Consider the following 22645-nt stretch of genomic DNA (forward strand, 5'->3'; position numbering starts at 1 on the left):
ATTCCAGGTCTTTTATGTTTCCATGCAAATTGTGAAATTTTTTGTTCTACTTCTGTGAGAAATGTCATTCATAGTTTGATAGGGATTGCATTGAATTTGTAGATTGCTTTGAATAGTATAGTCATTTTCACAATGCTGATTCTTCCAATCCAAGAACATGGTATATCTCTCCATCTGTTTGTATCATCTTTAATTTCTTAACATTTTATACACTGGAGAAACTTTTTTCTCAAAGATGGCATTATCGATCATTTAAAAAATGATTATGATTGCTAGAAGGGCTTGGCTTAGGAAATCTAGTCCTGACATATATTACTTTTACAGAAAAATGGATTTATCTCAATTGGCTCTTAATGTCATCTAATAAGGGGGACAATTTAAAATTAGCTGCCAGACACAAAATCAACTTAGTTGAAATTAGAATACATTTAAAATATGTTTTATAAGAAAGACAAAGTGACAAAATGGCTTTCAGATAGGGCAACTTTTTAAATGCAGTATATTTTATGTTAAGTATGGTGTGGATTGTTTGTCAGAACCAGGCTATTCCCATCTCTTTCCCTTTCCTCCCGCTCCAAGGGCTCAACACCATGGTCCAATTCTTCAAAAATGATTTGGGATAAGAACCATTTTGATGTAAACTTCTACAGTGCCATTTGGAGCTCTACAGAGAATCAATAAAACAAATGAGCTGAAATTACAGCTGAACTAATCATGAAAATGTTTAAAATGGTAAGACTTCAATTCAAGCTTTTCTAAATGCCAATGAACCTAACTAATTACCATATCTGTCCCAGTTTGGGATGAGTTTGAGTATCCAGGTCTTGTTATCAAGTCTTCTCTTGTCCAAGGCAAAGAAAATCAGGTGGAAGAAGTTTCCGAGGCTAGTACTAAAAATGGAAACATCCATACCATTTTGTGATCCATTTCCATTACACTAACTATGTGGTCAAAAGATCAGATTTATCTTGAAACAAAAAACTAAATGTTTCCCATTTTTAAAAAGAAGCAATAACAAGAACCACAGTTCTACTGTCTATCTTCCATAAAGAATGTATCTTCCTATTTCTATATTGCTAGGGTTTTTTAGGTGCTAGGAACTTCATACTTATCTATGCTCTAATTAATTAAGATAACATGATCCATCCTCAAGTTAATGTTATCCTAAACAACTTTTCTAATGTTTTCACTAACTGTCTTTAAATTGCCAGTATGGTGAAGATGTAATGTGTCACCGAGGCCCTTGTCTTTATTTCTGTCTAATAGTGGTGGAAGCTGCAAAACTTACACACTGTATTATCTATTGCAATGAGAATACTGCCAGCCCCAGATCAAATGCCTTTCTTTCCTCAAAGCCCCAACAGTGCTGCCCTCCCCACCCCACCCCCCATAAATTAGCAGTGTTTAGTAGGAGACTTGCCCACATTCTATAGATTACTTTAAGCAAAAGCTCCATCATCCATAATACATTTGGGCTTCTTTCTAGTTGAAGATTTATATATTTTTTTATTGATGGGTTATGAATATTGACACAGGAGATATTCATTGTTTATTGAAGGCTTGTTTACATAAAAGATCTTCACAGGCTACCCCCTAAGTCTAGAGGTCCTAAACCAGTGTCAGGGAGCTGTCTGGGTATTTTTTCCCACGTATTGCACTGCCATTCTACCAACAATAGAGGCCCATTAACGTTTGGCCCTTCAAGTTACTGCAGCCCAAGCCTCAGTGGCAGGACGTCTGCCCAATATGTAAAATAACGGAATGAATGGATTCCTTGGAAACAATGATAACAAGACCTGGCTGAGCTAACTGTGACAGCATGTGGTAATTTTCCAGCCCGCTGGCCCTGTAAAGGAAACTGGAACACAAAGCGGAGACTGCGGGGCAGGCCGGCCTGAATAGCTGCAAACAAGTGCAGAATATCTGATGATGTCATACCCACAGTTTGACAGATGGGGCTGGACAATTTTGCCCCCTTCAAGTGTGCTCTTAACTATTTGTATTCCATCGGCTTCTCACTTGGGAAGTTCAATCCTGTAATCACCTGCTTGAAAGACTAAACAAACCTTAACTGTCATGTGCTTGATTCAAGTACCACTAGTTTTATGAAGAAAAATGATATCCATTATTAGTGGCTGAATGCTGAGGGGGGCCATGGGGGAGAGCGTGCTGCTGTGGATTAATGCATCATCTCTGCTTTCAGCTGTGGGCCAGGTTTTGAGTCTAGCTCTGACTGAATCCTGCCATACACTTTGAATAGCATAATGAAGTATTGTTATCGCCTCCATCTAGTCATTACATCAGGGAAACAGACATCTAAAGTTATCAAAACTGATTACAAGCTGAGCTTTTGTGTCTATAAAATAAATATGTTAAAAGACGGCTTTTTTTTTTTTTTAGTCTTATGGGTGTTCTCTCAAAGTTGGATGTTTCAGTGCTTATAGCACTATGTGTCATTATATGTAAGTTGGTGCTAGGGCGTATCTATAAGACAGCGTTCTCCCAAAATGCATTGGTATGTAGATCTGCGTGTGCGTACGTGTTTAAGTTGGTGCATGGGAGACAGAGAAAATGAAGATTGACAACATTTATAAAAATGAGACACAACTCAATTAAAATTCACCGAAAATAGTAAATGAACTGGAGTACTCGGTTTAATTGTAATGACACAAGACTGTCTTTTTCCTCCTTTCAAGTAAGTAGTTGCTTTGGATCTCACATGTCTGCCATTTTATTCGTGTAGTTCTTTTTACTTACTTTTCAAGGAATTTCTGTAAATATACACAGGCTACAGAATAGGTCTCAGATACAGCTTTAAGCTTTAATCTTTTCATCAAATAGCTAACCAAAGCGGGATAGCCAAAAGATTCTGTTTATGGAGAAGTGATATCTTTCCCACAGAAAAGCATGGCACATGGCCTAGCTTGTAGAAACAAGAATAATAGCAATAGCATGATAAAAAAAATTAATGGTTAGGATTTATAAAATACCTTTTCAACTAGGAAAGTACCACACACTCAACTACTTTCTTCAGAGTCTCACAAATTATAGAAGCTGTATAGAAGCTATGCTAAACTTAGCTTTCCCTGTCTTATCTAACATAGTTGTTGGGTAGGGAAAAAAGTGAAAGCAAGGGGAATTCTCCCCCTCATCCTTGAAGACTTAGTTATGCCCAACTCACCTCTCCTCTCAACCTCCACCCTTACCTTTTAGATGTGAAGGAAAAAACATATCAGTGATATACTCTACCATTACCCTGCTCACCTGGACACAAGCAGGCTATGCTTTGGTTATCTTTGATGCATTCATTCTATAATGAGTATCTACTATCTACTTGGTACTGGGCTATAGCTTTATTCTGTGCAAATACTCCAACTGGGATTGTGTTACTTCTTTGAAGTCAATCTAAGAGAATTATTTGCACAATGTATATGTGCACCAGTGGCTACTTTTCAACAGCAGAGTTGTGGTTCATAAACAGCCCTAATCTCTTCCAAGGCCATGCTTAAGTTTGAGGGCCTAAGTGGCTGCCAATGCTGATACCTAATGAGAAGCTCATGACAGGGCACGTGGCTTATGAAGAGGAGCTCATCTCTGCTTCCCACATTTCTCACTAACACCAAGGGCATCCCTCTATGTGTTTACACCAGATGGAGCTCACCATCTGTTACAAAAAGCCAAATTGTTTTATTTGTAGCCATGGTGCTTATATCCCTACAGGAGACTGAGAGGGTGAGAAAAAAGGGAAAAAAAAAATGGTGGGGATAGGTAATAAGAATTTTCCACTATCACACATCATAATCTGATGCTATCCACAAGCTGTTCTCTTAGATGCAATTCTGATCCAGCTATGGCAGTGGCCTAGGTGGGGATCTCTTAGGAGGCCTGGAGATCATGGTCAGAAAGTCAGTTGAGGAACAGTGTGACACTGGATAGGAAGGAGAAACAGAATCCTCCATTCCCATTGTGAACACTGAGTTAAAGTGTGTTAACACATTGGCTTTCCCAGAGTTTTCATCTGACCAAAAAGCCAAACTACTGAGGGTAATCAAAGTAATATCAGCAAGAATGACAATCATGGTAGTATTTCATAATAACTATAACCTGGCAGGATGTTCGAAAGAAATTGATAAATGAATTCCCCACACACACATTTAATTCAACCTGTAAAAATATCAGTAAAGATAATGTCATATTAAGTTAGACCAAGGATCATCCAGCCCAATATGCCAATTCATCATTTGGAAGGACATATTGTCATTCAAGTTCACACTTTCATAAGTAATTTATTTCTGCAAATATGACTAATTCCTTAACAATGAACTATAGGTGTGCCAGGACTTGACCTATCTAAAGATTTCTTGAATCTGCTGGGAATTTAAGCCTATCATCACAACTTGGGGTAACAAGATTCATAAATATATCAGTCACCTCATAAAACCATGCTTCATGTTTATATGAAATTTACAGTTCAGTTCAATTAAATAAATATTTATTAAGGATTCACCTAGTGAATGGCACTATGTAAGAACAGCCAGAAATACAAAGGTGGGCAAGGAGGCTTCAGAAAACATACAATCAGTTAGAGGGAGATATGCATAGACACAAGTGTCGGCAATGATCATGGAGTAGGGGGTATGCTGTGGAAAGTAGATAAAAGTTATATATAGTCTAAAAGAAATATCCCCCAGGGAGAGTGCTGGGGTTTGGGGAACATATCCATGTTTGCCCTAGAAATATTATACAACAATTTTTAAACTTTAAGCAGGATGTTGAATGAATTTGGGAGTGTTTCTCCCTCTGCAATTTTTTGGAAGAGTTTGAGAAGGATCAGTGTTAGCCGTTCTCTAAATGTTTGATGGAATTCGCCAGTGAAGCCATCTTGTCCTGGACTTATGTTTGTTGGGAGATTTTTAATTATGGTTTCAATTTCATTACTTGTGATAGGTCTGTTTATATTTTCTAATTCTTCCTGGTTCCACCTTGGAAAATTGTACCTTTCCAAAAATTGGTGCATTTCTTCGTGGTTGTCCACCTTATTGGCATACAGTTGTTTGTGGTAGTCTCTTATAATCCTTTGTATTTCTGCAGGGTCAGTTGTGATTTCTCCTTTTTCATTTCTAATTTTATTGATTTGCATCCTCTCCCTTTTTTTCTTGCTGAGTCTGGCTAAGGGTTTGTCAATTTTGTCTATCTTTTCAAAGAACCAGCTTTTAGTTTTAGTTTTATTGATCTTTGCTATTGTTTTCTTCGTTTCTATTTCATTTATTTCTGCTCTGATCTTTATGATTTCTTTCCTTCTACTGACTTTGATAGTTTTAGAAGTCCTAACTATGGCAATCAGAGAAGAAAAAGAATAAAAAGAATACAAATTAGAAAAGAGGGGCTTCCCTGGTGGCGCAGTGGTTGAGAATCTGCCTGCTAATGCAGGAGACACGGGTTCGAGCCCTGGTCTGGGAAGATCCCGCATGCCGCGGAGCAGCTGGGCCCATGAGCCACAGCTGCTGAGCCTGCGCGTCTGGAGCCTGTGCCCCGCAACGGGAGGGGCCGCGATAGTGAAAGGCCCGCGCACCGCGATGAAGAGCGGTCCCCGCACCGCGATGAAGAGTGGCCCCCACTTGCCGCAACTAGAGAAAGCCCTCGCACGAACCGAAGACCCAGCACAGCCAAAAATAAATAAATAAATAAATAAATAAATAAATAAATAAAAATTAAAAAAAAAAAAAAAAGCTCAGGTTTCATCAGAATCACATTGAGGGCTAAGATAGATTGCTGCCCCAGAGCTTCTCATTCAAAAGGTCTGGGGTGGGATTCTAGAATGTTCATTTCAATCAAGTAAAAAAAAAAAAAAAAAAAAAAAAGAAAAGAGGAAGTAAAACTGTCACTGGTTGCAGATGACATGATACTATACATAGAAAATCCTAAAGATGCCACCAGAAAACTACTAGAACTAATCAATGAATGTGATAAGGTTGCAGGATACAAAATTAATGCACAGAAATCTCTGGCGTTCCTTATACACTGACAATGAAAAATCAGAAAGAGAAATTAAGGAAACACTCCCATTTACCACTGCAACAAAAAGAATAAAATACCTAGGAATAAACCTACATAAGGAGGCGAAAGACTTATACTCAGAAAACTATAAGACACTGATGAAAGAAATCAAAGATAACATAAACAGATGGAGAAATATACCATGTTCTTGGATTGGAAGAATCAATATTGTGAAAATGACTATACACTACCCAAAGCAATCTACAGATTCAATGCAATCCTTATCAAACTACCAATGGCATTCTTCCTAGAATTAGAGCAAAAAAATTTACAATTCGTATGGAAACACAGAAGACTCCAAATAGTCAAAGCAATCTCGAGAAAGAAAAATGGAGCTGGAGGAATCAGGCTCCTTGACTTCAGACTATACTACAAAGCTACAGTAACAAGACAGTATGGTACTGGCACAAAATCAGAAATATAGATCAATGGTGCAGGATAGAAAGCCCAGAGATAAACACATGCACCTATGGTCACCTAATCTATGACAAAGGAAGCAAGAATGAAGAAAAGACAGCCTTTTCAATAAGTGGTGCTGGGAAAACTGGACACTATAAAACTCTTAGAGGAAAACATAGGCAGAACACTCTTTGACATAAATTGCAGCAAGATCTTTTTTGACCCACCTCTTAGAGTAATGGAAATAAAAACAAAAATAAACAAATGCGACTTAAAAGCTTTTGCACAGCAAAGGAAGCCATAAACAAGACAAAAAGACAACCCTCAAAATGGGAGAAAATATTTGCAAATGAAACAACAGACAAAGGATTAACCTCCAAAATATACAAACAGCTCATGGAGCTCAATATCAAACAAACAATCCAGTTAAAAAATGGGTAAAAGACCTAAACAGACATTTCACCAAGGAAGACATACAGATGGCCAAGAGGCACATGAAAAGATGCTCAACATCACTAATTATTAGAGAAATGCAAATCAAAACTACAATGAGGTATCACCTCACACTGGTCAGAATGGCCATTATCAAAAAATCTAGAAACAATAAATGCTGGAAAGGGTGTGGTGAAAAGGGAACCCTCCTGCACTGTTGGTGGGAATATAAATTGATACAACCACTATGGAAAACAGTATGGAGGTTCCTTAAAAAACTAAAAATAGAAGTACCATATGACCCAGCAATCCCACTACTGGGCATATACCCTGAGAAAACCATAATTCAAAAAGAGACATGTACCACAATGTTCATTGCAGCTCTATTTACAATAACCAGGACATGGAACCAACCTAAATGTCTATCGACAGATGAATGCATAAACAAGATGTGGCACATATATACAATGGAATATTACTCAGCCATAAAAAGAAACGAAACTGAGTTATTTGTAGGGAGGTGGATGGACCTAGAGGCTGTCATATAGAGTGATGTAAGTCAGAAAAAGTAAAACAAATACCGTATGCTAACGCATATATATGGGATCTAAAAAAAAAAAAAATGGTACTGATGAACCTAGTTGCAGGGCAGGAATAAAGATGTAGACATAGAGAATGGACATGAGGACACGGGGTGGGAGGGGGAGGCTGGGGCGAAGTGAGAGTAACATCGACATATATACACTACCAAATGTAAAATAGTTAGCTAGTGGGAAGCAGCCGCATAGCACAGGGAGATCAGCTCAGTGCTTTGCGATGACCTAGATGGGTGGGATAGGGAGGATGGGAGGGAGGCTCGGGAGGGAGGCTCAGGAGGGAGGAGATATGGGGACATATGTATGCATATGTCTGATTCACTCTGTTGTACGACAGAAACTAACACAGTATTGTGAAACAATTATACTCCAATAAAGATCTATTTTAAAAAAAACTTAAGCTATGTGAACAACATTCTATAAATAAAAATGTAATAAAGAAAAAAAAAAAAAAGATGTTGCCCAGGCTCAGAGTCTTCATCTTTCTAGACTGAAGCAAAGTCTTGTCTTTTAGTTTATCTGCTTTCAGAAAACACCCTTTAACCCTTTTACCATTTTAGTGGCTCTCGTCTGGACATTTTCCAGTTGCATCACTTTTTAAAGCATGTTTCCATTCTCACTTTCCATTAAGCATGTTTAAGTATATAAATGGACGTTTGAACTTGGTATGTAAAAATAAGAAGGAAAACTGTCAGATCAAAGTCCAAAGTATCGTAGGTCAAACTTTGAATATAAAAAAGTAAGTACGCAATTCCTTATATCCATTGCTTCTATAGAGAAGTTCAAGAAAAGGCTCAACTATAGAAAAATTTGAAGATAGGGACAAGGAGAATCATGCAGTTCTCATGGATTACTTAGCAAAAGCTTTGGGGGTGAAGTCCTATAATTCACCAAAATACCTAATTCTGCTGCTAACTGTGTAACTGTCGTTAATGCATGTCATAGCATAAGTTTGAATTGCTGTACTTGGTTTTGGGTATAGCTGATCTATTTTGGTCATTTTCTAGGTGTGATGTTTGAAAAATTACTGGTCCTTTCTGCATATTGTTTCTTTATTGGTAGAATAGAAATAACATCTATGTCGCAGAGCTCTTAGCTCAGCAACTAGAATATAGTAAGTTTAATAAATTCTATAACCTGCTGTTCTTAACAAAAACAAAAATAATAAAGTCTCTCTCTCCTTAACTGTAAAATGAAAAATTTTGTGTCAAAAGTTTTGCAGTTGCTCTTAACTCTGAAAAATTTGTTTCTGTAAAGCAGAAATCTATAGTTAAATAAGATGATAATTAAATAAGATGATAAATACCATCTTCTGCTTATTTACTTTAAAAAGGAGACATAACTTGGGAGACTCAAACGAGGCAGCAGGTGTTAACTGAGGGGAGGTGGGTCTCACTGTCTGAGCCTCACAATCAGCTCTAGGTCTGGGCTTCACTCATTGAATGACCCCAAGCAAGTCAGGGAACCGTTCCAAAGTCACCTATAGAAAGGGATTATTAATGCTTACCTCAATATGAAAGCCCTTTGTCAACTTCGAAGTGCTATAACATCACCAGTTATTATTGTCTTAGATGACTTTGGAAGCTAGCTACTCCAGTGGTGTTTCAGCATTTTTGTTACCAGAACAATTAAAGCCAAACGTGGATAAGAATAAAATTTTTTAATATTTTATTCAAAATATTTACTTACATTTAAAAAAAATTCAAAATCTCATTAAATTTCTTCTATGAAGGGTTTATTTACAATTGCTACTTACTCACTGTATACAACTTTCTGTCTAAAGCAAGGTCTGCTTTCTGAGCATACCCATCAACGTCACTGTGTATTCAGATCTGTTTCTCAAACTAATTAGAATATGTTGGGATGGATTCTATTTCGATTTGGATGTTCTGTTAAAAATATTCTGGGGCTTCCCTGGTGGCTCATTGTTTGAAAATCTGCCTGCCAATGCAGGGGACACAGGTTCGAGCCCTGGTCTGGGAAGATCCCACATGCCGCGGAGCAACTAGGCCCGTGAGCCACAATTACTGAGCCTGCGCGTCTGGAGCCTGTGCTCCGCAACAGGAGAGGCCGCAATAATGAAAGGCCCGCGCACCGCGATGAAGAGTGGCCCCCACTTGCCGCAACTAGAGAAAGCCCTCGCACAGAAACGAAGACCCAACACAGCCATAAATAAATAAATAAATAAATAAAAATTGTATAACTTTAAAAAAAAAATATTCTGGAAACCAATTCACCAATATTCATTAAGTCTCTTCTGAAAGAAGGCACTGAGATAGTCGCTGCAATAAATACAACATGAATAAGATTAAGTCACCGACCTCAAGAAATTGCCAAAACTGGTAAAGTACAAAACAGGTACACAAATGATTATTACTGAGGATAAGACAAATGCTCTGAGAGAAATAAAAACCAAGTTTTATGAGAGAATCAAAGAAAGAAAAGATACACTTCACCTGGAGAATAATTTCATTTGCAATTAGAAAAGTTCTTTTCAGGACGGATCTGCCAGTAACTTGCAAATTAAATATCTGAAAAGACTATAATTATAATGCAGGGTGGCCCATTTAAAGAAGTCCCACTTAACATAATGTGATTCCAAGAGCAATAAGATAAAGAATACGTAGTTCAAGCACATATAGATCCTCTTTTTTTGAAGGGCACCAAGGATTTTTACTGTCAAGTTTTTTTGTTTTTTGTTTTTCTGAAATGGGTGACCCTATCTAATAGGATCACAGTATATTTTAAAAATAAGATAAATTTGAAGAGATGATGCAGATTTCCTGGATGAAGATGCTCCATTCCATCTGTGTTAGCGGACACTGCGTGAAGTCCCATGCGTGTAGTGCCCTCTGGCACTTCTGCGGGTGCGTCAACCCTCTCAGCCATCAGGACATCACCGGGTCATGCAGACCTCCAGGGAAGGAGGCAGCTCCCGAAGAGGCCCCTTTCCAGGCTATCTGTCTTCGGAGTCTAGTGGCCCTCTCTAAAGGATAGGGTCCCTCACCCCTGCCCCTCCACCCTCCCCCAGTCTGGGTCTGGGTACCATTAGTGCACTGGAGCAGCAATTTCACTAAATTGTACCTTAGTGGCCCCTTATTACGAAAGGAAGTGTGAATGCTGCCAAGCCCTTTCCTAACTGGCAATGGAATCACAGGTCAGAAAACATCTCTAGCAAGCATAAATTATTAGGCTCACTATAAAAGAGAGCTGACAGATGAAACAGGCATTTCCATGAGTGAACAATACAGCTTCAATTCAAAGACTGCTGATTGGGTGTTCGGCCCTCCAGCATAAACAGCTATTCAGATTTTAAACTGTAACCAAGTGCATAAAGAGAAGGAATGCCACGGCCACCTCGGGTTCTTCAGAACAATTCAACAAGGGATGTGATATAAATAAAATGTCAAACTATAGGTTGAGTATTTCTTCTTCTTCCCAAAGGTGCTTCACAGCCCAGGAAACAGAAGGTCAGTGTTTCAGGCTGAAGGCCACTCTGGAAACCTGGCCAGCCGAGTTCCCCCACTGGCTGTCCCAGAGCCTGGCCAAGAGATGGGCACTGAGCACGCCAGCCTCCCTCTCCTCCTCCCCTGTCTGTCTGAGTCGTTCCCGGCCTCTGCTTTTGTAAGATGCTATCTGTATTCATGGGGCGAGGCTGTCGGGGATGAGGTCACAAACATGTAATTATAAACCTCTTAGCAAGGCAAAGCGTTCTACTCCTAAGGAAAGTAGACGCTGCCAGTTTCTTACTGTGATGCCACAAAGAGCGCCTCCCCGAGATTAAACTATATGTAGTTAACAAAATGAAAAGCATTTATCTCTTATGTTTTGCCAAAGGATGCAAGTCCCAGGCGTTTAGAGCCTTCTAGCATTTCTCAGGAGAATGGGATAAGAACCTAAGACCATCTGCAATCTTTGATTGTATGTAAATCTCTGGTTAAAATAGCAGCAGGTAGCTGTGTGTATCTAGAAACAGGAGACACAAGAGTGCTTAGTGCTTGCTAAAAGAGAATGCTTCACCATCTTACCAGTAGGGTACATTTCTTAACAATGCCAAAATATTGGACACTTCCATGTTGGGCTAAAATTGTGTCCTCTTGAGTTTCAGAAGGTCAGCAGAAGTCACTTTAGGCACGAGTAACAAAGGAAGTGATCTGGAGTTTCTTCCCTGAGGGACCTGGGCTCTGTGCCTTCTCAAAGACCTACACTTTAAGCGGTCTTCCCCCCAAGCTTTGCCCCTGTGGGGTCAGTTTAGGTCTCTTTTCCTACGCAAAAGGGCACCCGTTATCACAGAAACACTCGCTTGTCAGTGGTTGCGTCTGGGTTAATTTTTCAGTAGTTTCCACTGTAGGCTGGAAGTCTTCCCATATTGATGATATCCACCCAGAGATGCCCCCGGTTAGGGGAAAGCTCTGATTGTTTTTAACAAATATGAGCACACAAATAGCTCCATTTAAATTGAAGATATAGTCAGAGGAAGTTAAATTGTAACTTATATATATTTTTTCCATCTTGATATGTTTGCATCAGATCATAATTGTGAATAATGTACTGGAGTTCCAGAAGTCACTATTTAAAAATCTGTTTGGGGATGATGTTTCTTTACATTGATTGGAATTACAAAAATAAATGGGTCTTTCTGCTCTGAAGTACCCCTTTCTAATGTCCTTGCCACCTGGAATATACTGGTAACACTGTATTTAGATGCTAAGGATAAAGTCAATTATTTACAAATAAACAAGGAATTCTACTGCTACTACTCAAAATGTAGAGAACCCACAATGTGTGACAGTGTTTTGTTATTAAAAATACTTCTGCTGGGCTTCCCTGGTGGTGCAGTGGTTGAGAATCTGCCTGCCAATGCAGGGGACACGGGTTCAAGCCCTGGTCTGGGAAGATCCCACATGCCGCGGAGCAACTAGGCCCGTGAGCCACAACTACTGAGCCTGCGCGTCTGGAGCCTGTGCTCCGCAACAAGGGAGGCCACGACAGTGAGAGGCCCGCGCACCGCGATGAAGAGTGGCCCCCGCTCACCGCAACTAGAGAAAGCCCTCGCACAGAAACGAAGACCCAACACAGCCAAAAATAAATTAATTAATTTAAAAAAAAAAAGAAACCTCTGCTAAGGTGGTGCTCAGGCGTGGCTGTGTGAGAATGCTGTCTAGAAAGTGAAGGTCTCGTGCAACCTGCCACTGACTGGAAGATGTGAAGCCTCCACCCAGTTATTGGGTTGTTGGCATGGGATTATTCTGATGACCGGTGATTATCAGTTTCTACAGGATCATTCCAATAGATTCAAATTGGCTTAGTTTTCTATACTCCAATCCAGTGGTTTTGTTTTGAAATTACAGCATAGGGAGAGAAACTTTCTTCCCTTCCCTTGGTAGGAGAGAGCTTCATTACATTTTTCTGTTCTAATATATCTGAGTGAAGCAAGTGCTTCACAGAATATCCTGATCCAGAGAGTTTTGAGAGAAAACTTGTACATTATCACCCACTAATTGTTTTACTACTGATCTTTTCAGGCAATGTAATTATGAGATGAATTGTATAACTAGATGTAACCCTAATGTTAGAAACTTCAATTAAAAAGTAATAATAACCTTCAAAACTACTGCCTTTACTCTATAAATCTGAAAATATTTGTATCTACTCTAGATAGCTGTTTGTCTATGATATTCCAAACTTAGCATTGTTCCATGTGTGCTTCTTTACTGTGACAGTCAACATCTTGTGACTACGTGTATTCAGTATTTATCTGTCCTCTTAATCAATGGTTCTCAATTTCGTGTGCACACTAAAAAATTCTGGAAGCTTTTAAAAAAATACTGATTTCCAAGCCAGAGAAAACTGAATCTCTATGTGTTTGTGCATGTATTGGGCGTGGGGAGCAGGGAAGACTCATTGGGGTTTTTTTGTTGTTGTTGTTACTTCCAAGGTGATTCTAATGTGCAGCAAGAGACAAAAACCACTGCCCCAGATTGTTAGCTCCATGAGGAACAGGACTATTTCTGTATCTTGTTGCCTGGAAAATAAGAGAACTCAAAACTTCACGGTGAATAAATAAACGAATATCACACTGTCGTCATGTACAGCACACTTCTTTGTCAACAAAGCCTAGGCAGGAATTTCAAGAACCTCCTATATTTGAAACTAACCTTGGACAACTGGCCTCTGAGTGTTATTTGTGATGAAGCATAAGTTGAAATTATAACATTAGTTCAGACCTTTCTCTATAAGCTTAAATTCCTACCGTGCAATGGCCTCAGCTGCAGAATGCTAGCCAGCACCCTCGAACCATCACCCACCCTCTGCCCCCAGGGTGCATAGGCAGGAGAAGGCACGCACTAGAGGGGAGGGAGAACCGGTGCGCTCTTCCATACCTGCCCTATCTTTTCAGGTACACGAACATTGAGTTGTGCATGAAAGAAACTTGTATTAGCACGAGAAATACTGACCTTTTCATTATTTTATGTCAAAAGGTGGTGAGACATAAAATTGCAAATTTCCTACGTAGGTTATAAAGACATGGATATCTACAGTATGGGTCTGGGTCTGGTAGGGAGATGTTGATGAAGGGCAGTGTCTGCCCACCTTAATATCAAAATCAAAAAATCCATATCTGAAGTGATTGATGTAAAAGCCAGGCTAGTCATTACTTCTAGGGGAAGGAAGAGGTAAGATTAGAATAAGGCACATACAGGGAGGGTGGCTGAAAAAAATTCTCGTTCTTGACCTAGATGCAGTTAACAAGGTTTTCACCAGAAGCTAGTCATTAAGCTACACATTTGTTTGGTGTGGTTTTTCTGGATCTGTGTTTTATTGGATAATAAAAAGTTTAGATTAAAAGACATTAATTAACAGTCAACCAATACTTTATACCAATTTTAATTTAAAATAATTCATCTCACTGTAAGAAATAAAATATAAGTGTATGAAGCACAAAAACGTTTACATCTGAATTCAACTTATCTCTTTAACTCCGTGAACAGATTAGCTGTTACCACCTGTCAGATTATTATGCTCGCTAAATGTGTCCTTCCCTCGGCTTCCAGGCCTCAAGGGGAACTCCCTTCAGTTAGCACTGTGGGACTGAGAGGCTAAGTTTGTATGGGTTGGCCAAAACATTTGTTTGGGTTTTTCCATAACATCTTACGGAAAAACCCAAACGAACTTTCTGGCCAGCCCAATATTTCCTCAGTAGAAGCCATGTGTGACATTAGTGACTTCCATCATGAACCTGCCCCCTCTCCCTTTCCAGACAGCAGAGTCCAGGCTTTCCAGTCTATCATTCTGGATAGCACCCCAGCCCCCTGGAGCACCTTAGCTCCCTTCTCTAGATTTAGTTGGGGATATAGAATCAGGGACAATTATGTGGTTTCTCCCAGTTTTCTCCTTCTTCCACCAATCTTTTCCCTCCTAAGTAAAACTTTAGTTCTAATTATGGAGTAATTGGGGTGGCTCTTTTTTATTTCTCCCCAACCCCTTGATTTCTCCTTGAATCTCCTTTGTGTCTGTCAGTCAGTTGACATTTCCTGAACATCCAAGTCTGTACTTTGTGAGTTTTGCCAATTTCTCAGAGTGATTCTGACTTCTCAGGGCTTTCTTCTTATCTTATCCTTTTACAGTTCCTTTCTCTTCTCTCTTGGTAAATATGTCTTCAAACCGCTCTTTTTCCTCCCACTGTTTCCTGAAGGAATTAATGAATATCTATATACTCCCTTTATTAGTCTTCCATCCTCATACCTCCTTCTCACCCCTGCCACAGTTACCTATTTCCTGAAGGAAATTGGATTACTCACTGCATCCAATTGTCATTGACAGACATTCAAGTTCATATCCCCTCAAGCCTGTTTTAATTTATTAGCTTGAATTCCAACTTTTAGGATCCCTTTTGACAGAGTATATTTAAATCCTTATTGACAATAATCCTAACAATAATTCCTACTCAAAGCATATTTCACTCATGAAGTATGTGTATTTCCTAAATTAAAAAATAATAATCTTCTTAACCTTCCAGTGAGCCAAGGAAAAAGCATAATTATTCCCATTTTGCATATGAAAGCACTGAGGTAAAACAATACATATTTCCGCAGTGGCTAAATAGAACAGAAAGGAAATGAATGCCTAACTTGCAGTTATGTGGGCCACGAAGAAAAAAGTTCTTGAAACTCAAGAAAATTCAGATGAACCCTTTGTGCCAATGACTTACCATAGCCGCCCTTGAAGTGATTATACTGAATATTTATTCAAGAAATTCTGAGATAGCTCATGTATGTCATGCTACCCTGAGGATGAAATGTCAAATGACTGGGAATAAGGGAAATGCCAGGAAGAACATGACCCAGAGAGGCGATTAATATGGAGTTTATCCATTGAGATATAAAATTTTAATGAAAATCTTTGACTTAATGCAACCTGAAGATGAAGAAACCCTGGAGATACTTTTAAGACCTGAAATAGTGCCTTTCTAGCATTCAGAGACCTGCCTGAACTTTCTCTCACCCTCTTTCTCCTCACACAATGCTTCTCCTGCTTTGGGAGGCTGTGTCACATGTGGAGAAATGAAAAGAATCAGTCTTAACTTGATTCATACAGGAGAATTGGGGGGAAATAGAAATGATTCCTCAGTCAGGTCTGTGACATTACAGGTGTGTAAGTGTAGAATTGATGGAGTGCAGAAAAACAAAACAAAACAGAAAACTACAAGTTGAAACTTTAGCCTTAAACTCACATGGTTTTGGATATAGGTTCTGGCTATTGCAACACCTAACATACAGGCAAGAAGCCTACAGAAAAATCTCATAATGCAGGCTAAACTGATGTTAGATTTCTATTTCTTGCTTGTAAGAGTGCTTTTTTTGCATGGACCAGTTGATTCCCTCTCAGTTAAAGTAGCTGATCTTATTCAACTAGAATTTCCTCCTCGCATCCAGACATCAGTTCATAGCACTTGATTTGCCCAAGGTTCCTGTTGATTAACAGGCTATCCAGAACAATAAGTGGTCTCAGTTGTAACTCTTACTTCCCATATTTCTTATTAGTATTTTATTACTACTATTATTACACACTCTTGTGTACCAGTGGAATCGTTGAAGTCTTATTTCTTTCTCACTCTCAGGAGGAATTCACACCACCTCTAACTTTCTTTTAGTGTCCTTGAAACCGTAACCATGGTCAATCTTTGCCAAGGAATAAAAGGAACTTTGCAAGGGGTTCCTCTCATGTTGCACACTTCTTGTGCAAATCAAGATATTATTCTTCTGAGTTCCTGTCTGTCAGCTTATGAGACCCATTAATAAAAATCCAGAGAGTCAGGAAAACATAGTCTTGCTGGACCTTTCCAGAAAACTGTGCCCTCTTTGATAAATTCAAGAAACCTAAGTGAGGAGGCAGAATTTTTAAGCGAACGAATAAATGTCCAGAAGGGGTATTACAGCCATAAGAGATTCCTCGGAGCAAAGCTTCAAGTGCACAATGAGCGTATGGAAAACATCAAATTGATTCAGGGGTCTCGTTAATGTTCCATATCCTGATCCCTTACCCCATTCTCAGAATGCTTAAAAAAAAAGACCTTCAGTTCTAATAACCATTCTAGGTGCCATAATAACCTTTAGGGATGCTAAGACTCCTCTTTGGGATTGGATTGGTTGGAAGGAAAAAGAACCAGGATCCCCGTGTATACACATATCATGCAAATGTGTACATCTATGTTGCGAAATGAGAAAAGAAAGGAAAAAGAGAGAGTTGCAGAATTATTTTTTTATGTCCGACAGGATACCATTTCATTATTTTTATATTGAGATGTCATCTGCTCTCCATCCCAAATAGAGGCACTCATAGCTTTTTGCTACTAACACAGAAAACCATTAGTGCTGACAGGCTGATCACATTCTCAAAAGTCAGGATCTGCTGTAATAGTGCTTTCTCTCCATCATTTGTCATTTCTGTGGGGTCCCTTTAACTTTGGTGTCAACATCTGTGTTCCTCACATCTGAGTTGACATCCTTACTTCAAAAGCATGTTTTATTCCTGTTGCTGCAAATGCATAAAATAACCTATTTTAATACTTAAAAATAATTTTATGAAGAGAAATATCTATAATATTGAAAATGTATCAACATACTGATCACTATTTTCCTTTGATATTTATCTGGAATTTCTGTCCAAATTTGGTGAGGTAAAAAATGGGCAGATATCATTCATCTTTGCTGAGGTGAAAATGGACAGGTACCATTAATCTCCTTTCACAGGTGGGGCTACACAGGAGACTCTCCTGAAGGAGTCATCTGAGGGTGAAAGCTAAACCTTCTCATGCTCAGTTAACGCTATCTTAATTTGAAGCAATGCCTGAGGATTGTAATGTTGGAGCATGGGTTAGTACAACTTCAAGTTGTAATACAACCTTCTCCCTCTAGTTTCGGTTCAGGAAAGTTAAGGAAAAGAAAAAGAATGAAAGGGACTTGATGTCTGATTGAGTTGGGGGCCAGAGATGAAGGAGGAGGAATCAATTACCTCCCCTCTCCCCTGCTGTTCTTGGCTTCTAGAACCTTCCATCCCAAATCTTTTGTTCTTCCCATTTTCAAACAGTGCCTTTTTTATTCCATCTCTAATCCTCAGTTTGCCAACCTAGAGCTTGCAAATATTCATAATACAATTCAAAACCTAACTTCCGTGGAAAGATTTCCATGCTGGTTATTCCTTCTACAAAAATAAAAGCACGCTACCATTTTCCAGATATTTTCATGTATAGCCGAGAGCTGAAAGCTAGAAGGGATCTTTGAGATCACCTTGTCCAGGTCTGGGTTTTTTAAAGAAGAACCCAGAGGTTCAGAGAGATAAAATGTAACACAACTCCTTTGACTCTGTCCCCAGTCATTTTTTCTACTTTTTTAAATGGAAATGGTTTGTTCTAATGGGATTGTTTTGGTTTGTTTTTTGTTTTTGCAGAAATGAGGAGAATTGCCACCCTTTGTAGGCAGGAGGGTTGTTAGTGATCCCAAGTCACTCAGGAGTAAGGGTGGAGCAGAGGCCAAAAGACCCCAAAGAGCCTAGCCTGGTCCAAGTTCCACGCAGCCTGAAGAGTGACCAGAGCTTTCTTTGGAAGAAGGATGTAGAGTGTTGATGACTGTATCTGCCTGACAGAGAACCATAGGGTTTTATGCTTTTAAAATGTCCCTATCTAAACGAAATCAAGGACAGAAAAGTCCCATTGAGATATTATCTATCTCCTAGACTTTTTTTGTGCCCTGAAATGTGGTGGTTCTCACTGGACCATTTATTGACCCTATTCTTCCAGGAAAGACTGAGTATCTTTTATCCCCTTAAAACTTTTTGTGCTAAAAAGAAAATCTGCCTCCATGTTCCCTGAGTTCCCTCACCAATGGGAGAGAAAAAGATACATAGGATTCCTGTGCTCAGCTCCCAGACTCAACCACAGACTGCTACCACACACCTGGAGTGACTGTCCCCACCTTCTATGAGGCACACACACAGCCTCCAACTCCTCTTCTCACGCTGGGGAGGAAAGAAGGCCACTTGGGACCAGGGATGTAAACCCTCTGTCCCTCTGCTCACTGCTCTCACCTGTTTTCTTCACTTGTGCCTTTAGACAGTATTAAGGACACTGGTGCATCCTTCTTCTATAGATGTTTGACAAGCTGCAACCTTAAGGTTTCACATGATTTTGATCCCATCATCTTTTCCAAAAATTGGTTTTGTTCCAAGCTGATCTTACTGCTAAATTTTTCTCCATTCTTTCAAATTTCCTCTTGTTCAAATTTAAAACCATTATTTCTATTCTTATCTTTGCTAACTAATGAGAGTAGTTTTTTCTCCTTTGGGAAACTCCCAAGGTGTGTGTAACTGCATTCATATTTTCTTGTGTATTTTCTCTCTTTTAGATGTTATCACGAATTCTGAAGGAGAAAACCTCGCTTTAATTAAGGCATATACACAATTTCATTCTTTCTTAGAACCTCCTTCCATGTTTATTTTCCATAATATTGGTCTCCTTAGAGAGATGCAGAGTAATAGAAAAGATGTTTCTCAGGCACTGTTTAACACAAAGAGTCTATTATCAAAACTACTATCAAAAGTCAACTATTGGGTAACTTGATTGTGGAAATTGAAGTAACTTAGTCTACATAGAGGTTATTTGACTACCTTATAATTTCCCAGGATGAAATATTCTCCAAATTCTAATTTCTTTAATAAATCAAATAATTTGATTTGTGATGAATAGAGTCACTTTCCCTATTTCCGACTCCTGAGTTATCAGTGATTTTAACAGAGAATTTAATTATGTTGCTTATGAAGTGATACAGCAAATCAATTAACAAGTATTTATCAATAACAATTAAGAAAAACAATTTAAGCATTTTAAATAACAATTAGTTAAGTAAATCAATTAACAGAGTATTTACTGTGTATGTAATACTGCTGGACATAAATAGGAATATAACAAAAATGTTTTCCTTTCCCATCCCCTTAGTCCTAGTACAATCTCCAGTGACAGAAATATCCCTGCCATCCCCTTCCTGATCCTCAAATTTCGTACCCTATTCCCCCACAAATCGAACATTATATCAAATTACCACACCCTGACTCATATGAGGCTCCTTCTAGCAAAAGTTAGACCTCCTACTACTTTCCGCACACACAATCTACTGCTTTCTACCATCATAGGGTCAATTTCAAGTTACCGAATACTATCAGCCCCACCCACTGCTGACCCAAACCAGGCCTCTGTCCCCTTCCTAATACACTCACATTCATAACTGCCGGCTCCATGAGCTACTTCAGTCACCTTCCTTGCTCCACTCTGGACTCTGTTGACCTCCTAATCTGCAATTCTACATCAGCATTCTTCACAAAGAGAACAAGAATCCTTGAGAGTTTATAATGATTTTCCAAAGGATACACAACCAAGTATGGTTTTAAGTATGGTTTCCAGACCCTCAACTTCCATATATGTTCTTTTACAAAACTGATCTGAGAATGGTTTTAGATGGAAGGCATCATGACAGTTCTCCTTTCCCACATTACTTTTCTCAGTTTCTCATTTGTCCTTTCCCACATAAACAGATACATACACAAATACATACATATAAACATAGGTAGATAGGTAAATAAAATCTCTCTCGCTCCTAATTTTACTGTATTGCAATGCCTTGAGATATTAAAAAACCCCAGGGCCACAAAGACAAAATTCAAAAATATGGGTTCTAAAGCCTTTAATCAAGACTTCATACATCTTTACTAGGCCTCATGTTTTTCTTTATCTTATACTTATTTCTGTTAAAAGCCAAGTGTGGTATAGAAATAGGTGGCTTTGGCTTCTGTAGGGAAGTAATGGATTTTGATGTTTTACACAGTGCAGCAGAGAGAGTGATAATGAGTTTAAGGACTTCATCTCTTCCATCACTCACTTATTTACCAAAAAATGCATCGCTATTAAAGAAGAGCCTAAGAGAATAAAGCATAGAGTGTACGGGTAAGAAATACTAAAAGTAGTAGAAAGTTTCTTCATTTAGGCAACAAACTCTTAGTAAGGCTCTATGACTTGTCTATCTGAAAATGGGCATGAAGAAGTGAGATGTCAGGGAATGTGTACTAACACATTTATTTGAATTGATAAATGAGGTCAGATTTGTCTGAGAGAAAGTAAGCCTAATTGAGTCAATTGGTTTGATAATGAAAACTGGCCTTGCCTATTTGGTTATGTGACAGATGTGTTCTATAATTTGAATGAGTTAAATCTGTAGTTCCAAAGTTTTGATGAAAAAATATTTAAAGCATGTGATACAATAAATGCAGTTTACCAAAAAATTACTGTATTGGCAAAGGTATACTGAAATTAACAGTGTTTCAATGTTGCCAACAATTTTTGAATACATCAGTAGTTTTTCAAAAGTGCCTTTAAATGAAGGAGAAACAGGTACAATTAATAGTTACTTGATGAGTCTCAGGGAAACTTTCTGTTATGCTGACCAGAAATTCAGAAGCTGAATAAATATAAAGGTTATTTTATAAATTCTTTCACAATTCTTTGCTCTCAACAAAATTGAAGAAGAACTTTTCATGATGACAGATTATTAAAAATAATTTTTGGTGACATATTACTTTGGTTTTTGGTATCCAACTCAGAGTGAATTCAAATAATTGTGAGCAATTGTTATGAAAAATAAACAAATTCCGTTCATTCCTTTTCAGGCCTTCTGATCCATTCCATATGCTCACAACCACAGTGGGAATAGAATTGATATTGAACCGTCTTTTATTCCAAGTACTCACTCCCAAGAAAAAGCTATCCACCTGATTTTAAAATGCATTTCTAATAACATTTACTTCTAATGTTTAATAATTTTATATCAAAATGTAAAATATATTTATTACCAATTGTGTAGTAATAAAAAAAAATAATCTTAAGGATAACTCAATCCTGAAGAAAAAAATAAGACTTAGAGCATTGTGGTTACAAAATAATCAAATTTTTTATTTCAGTTAGGATGAAGTTCTATGAAGAGGGGCTTCCCTGGTGGCGCAGTGGTTGAGAATCTGCCTGCTAATGCAGGGGACATGGGGTCGAGTCCTGGTCTGGGAAGATCCCACATGCCGCGGAGCAACTAGGCCCATGAGCCACAGCTACTGAGCCTGCGTATCTGGAGCCTGTGCTCCGCAACAAGAGAGGCCGCGATAGTGCGAGGCCCGCGCACCGTGATGAAGAGTGGCCCCCGCTTGCCACAACTAGAGAAAGCCCTCGCACAGAAACGAAGACCCAACACAGCCAAAAATAATAAATTAATTAATTAATAAAAATTTTTTTTTAAAGTTTAAAAAAAAATTCTATGAGGAAAATTGAATAGAAATACAAGTGGTACATACATACAATGGAATATTACTCAGCCGTTAAAAAGAATGAAATAATGCCATTTGCAGCAACATGGATGGACCTATGGATTATCATACTAAGTAAGTCAGGCAGAGAAAGACAAATATCATATGATATCACATATGAGGAATCTAAAAACATGATACAAATGAACTTATTTACAAAACAGAAACAGACTCACAGACTTAGAGAACGAACTTATGGTTACCGGGGGCGGGAGGGCTGGCGGGGAGAGATTGGGAGTTCGGGATTGACACGTACACACTGC

The sequence above is a fragment of the Balaenoptera acutorostrata genome, chromosome 2 (assembly GCF_949987535.1).
Source record: "Balaenoptera acutorostrata chromosome 2, mBalAcu1.1, whole genome shotgun sequence".
Lineage (NCBI taxonomy): Eukaryota > Metazoa > Chordata > Mammalia > Artiodactyla > Balaenopteridae > Balaenoptera > Balaenoptera acutorostrata.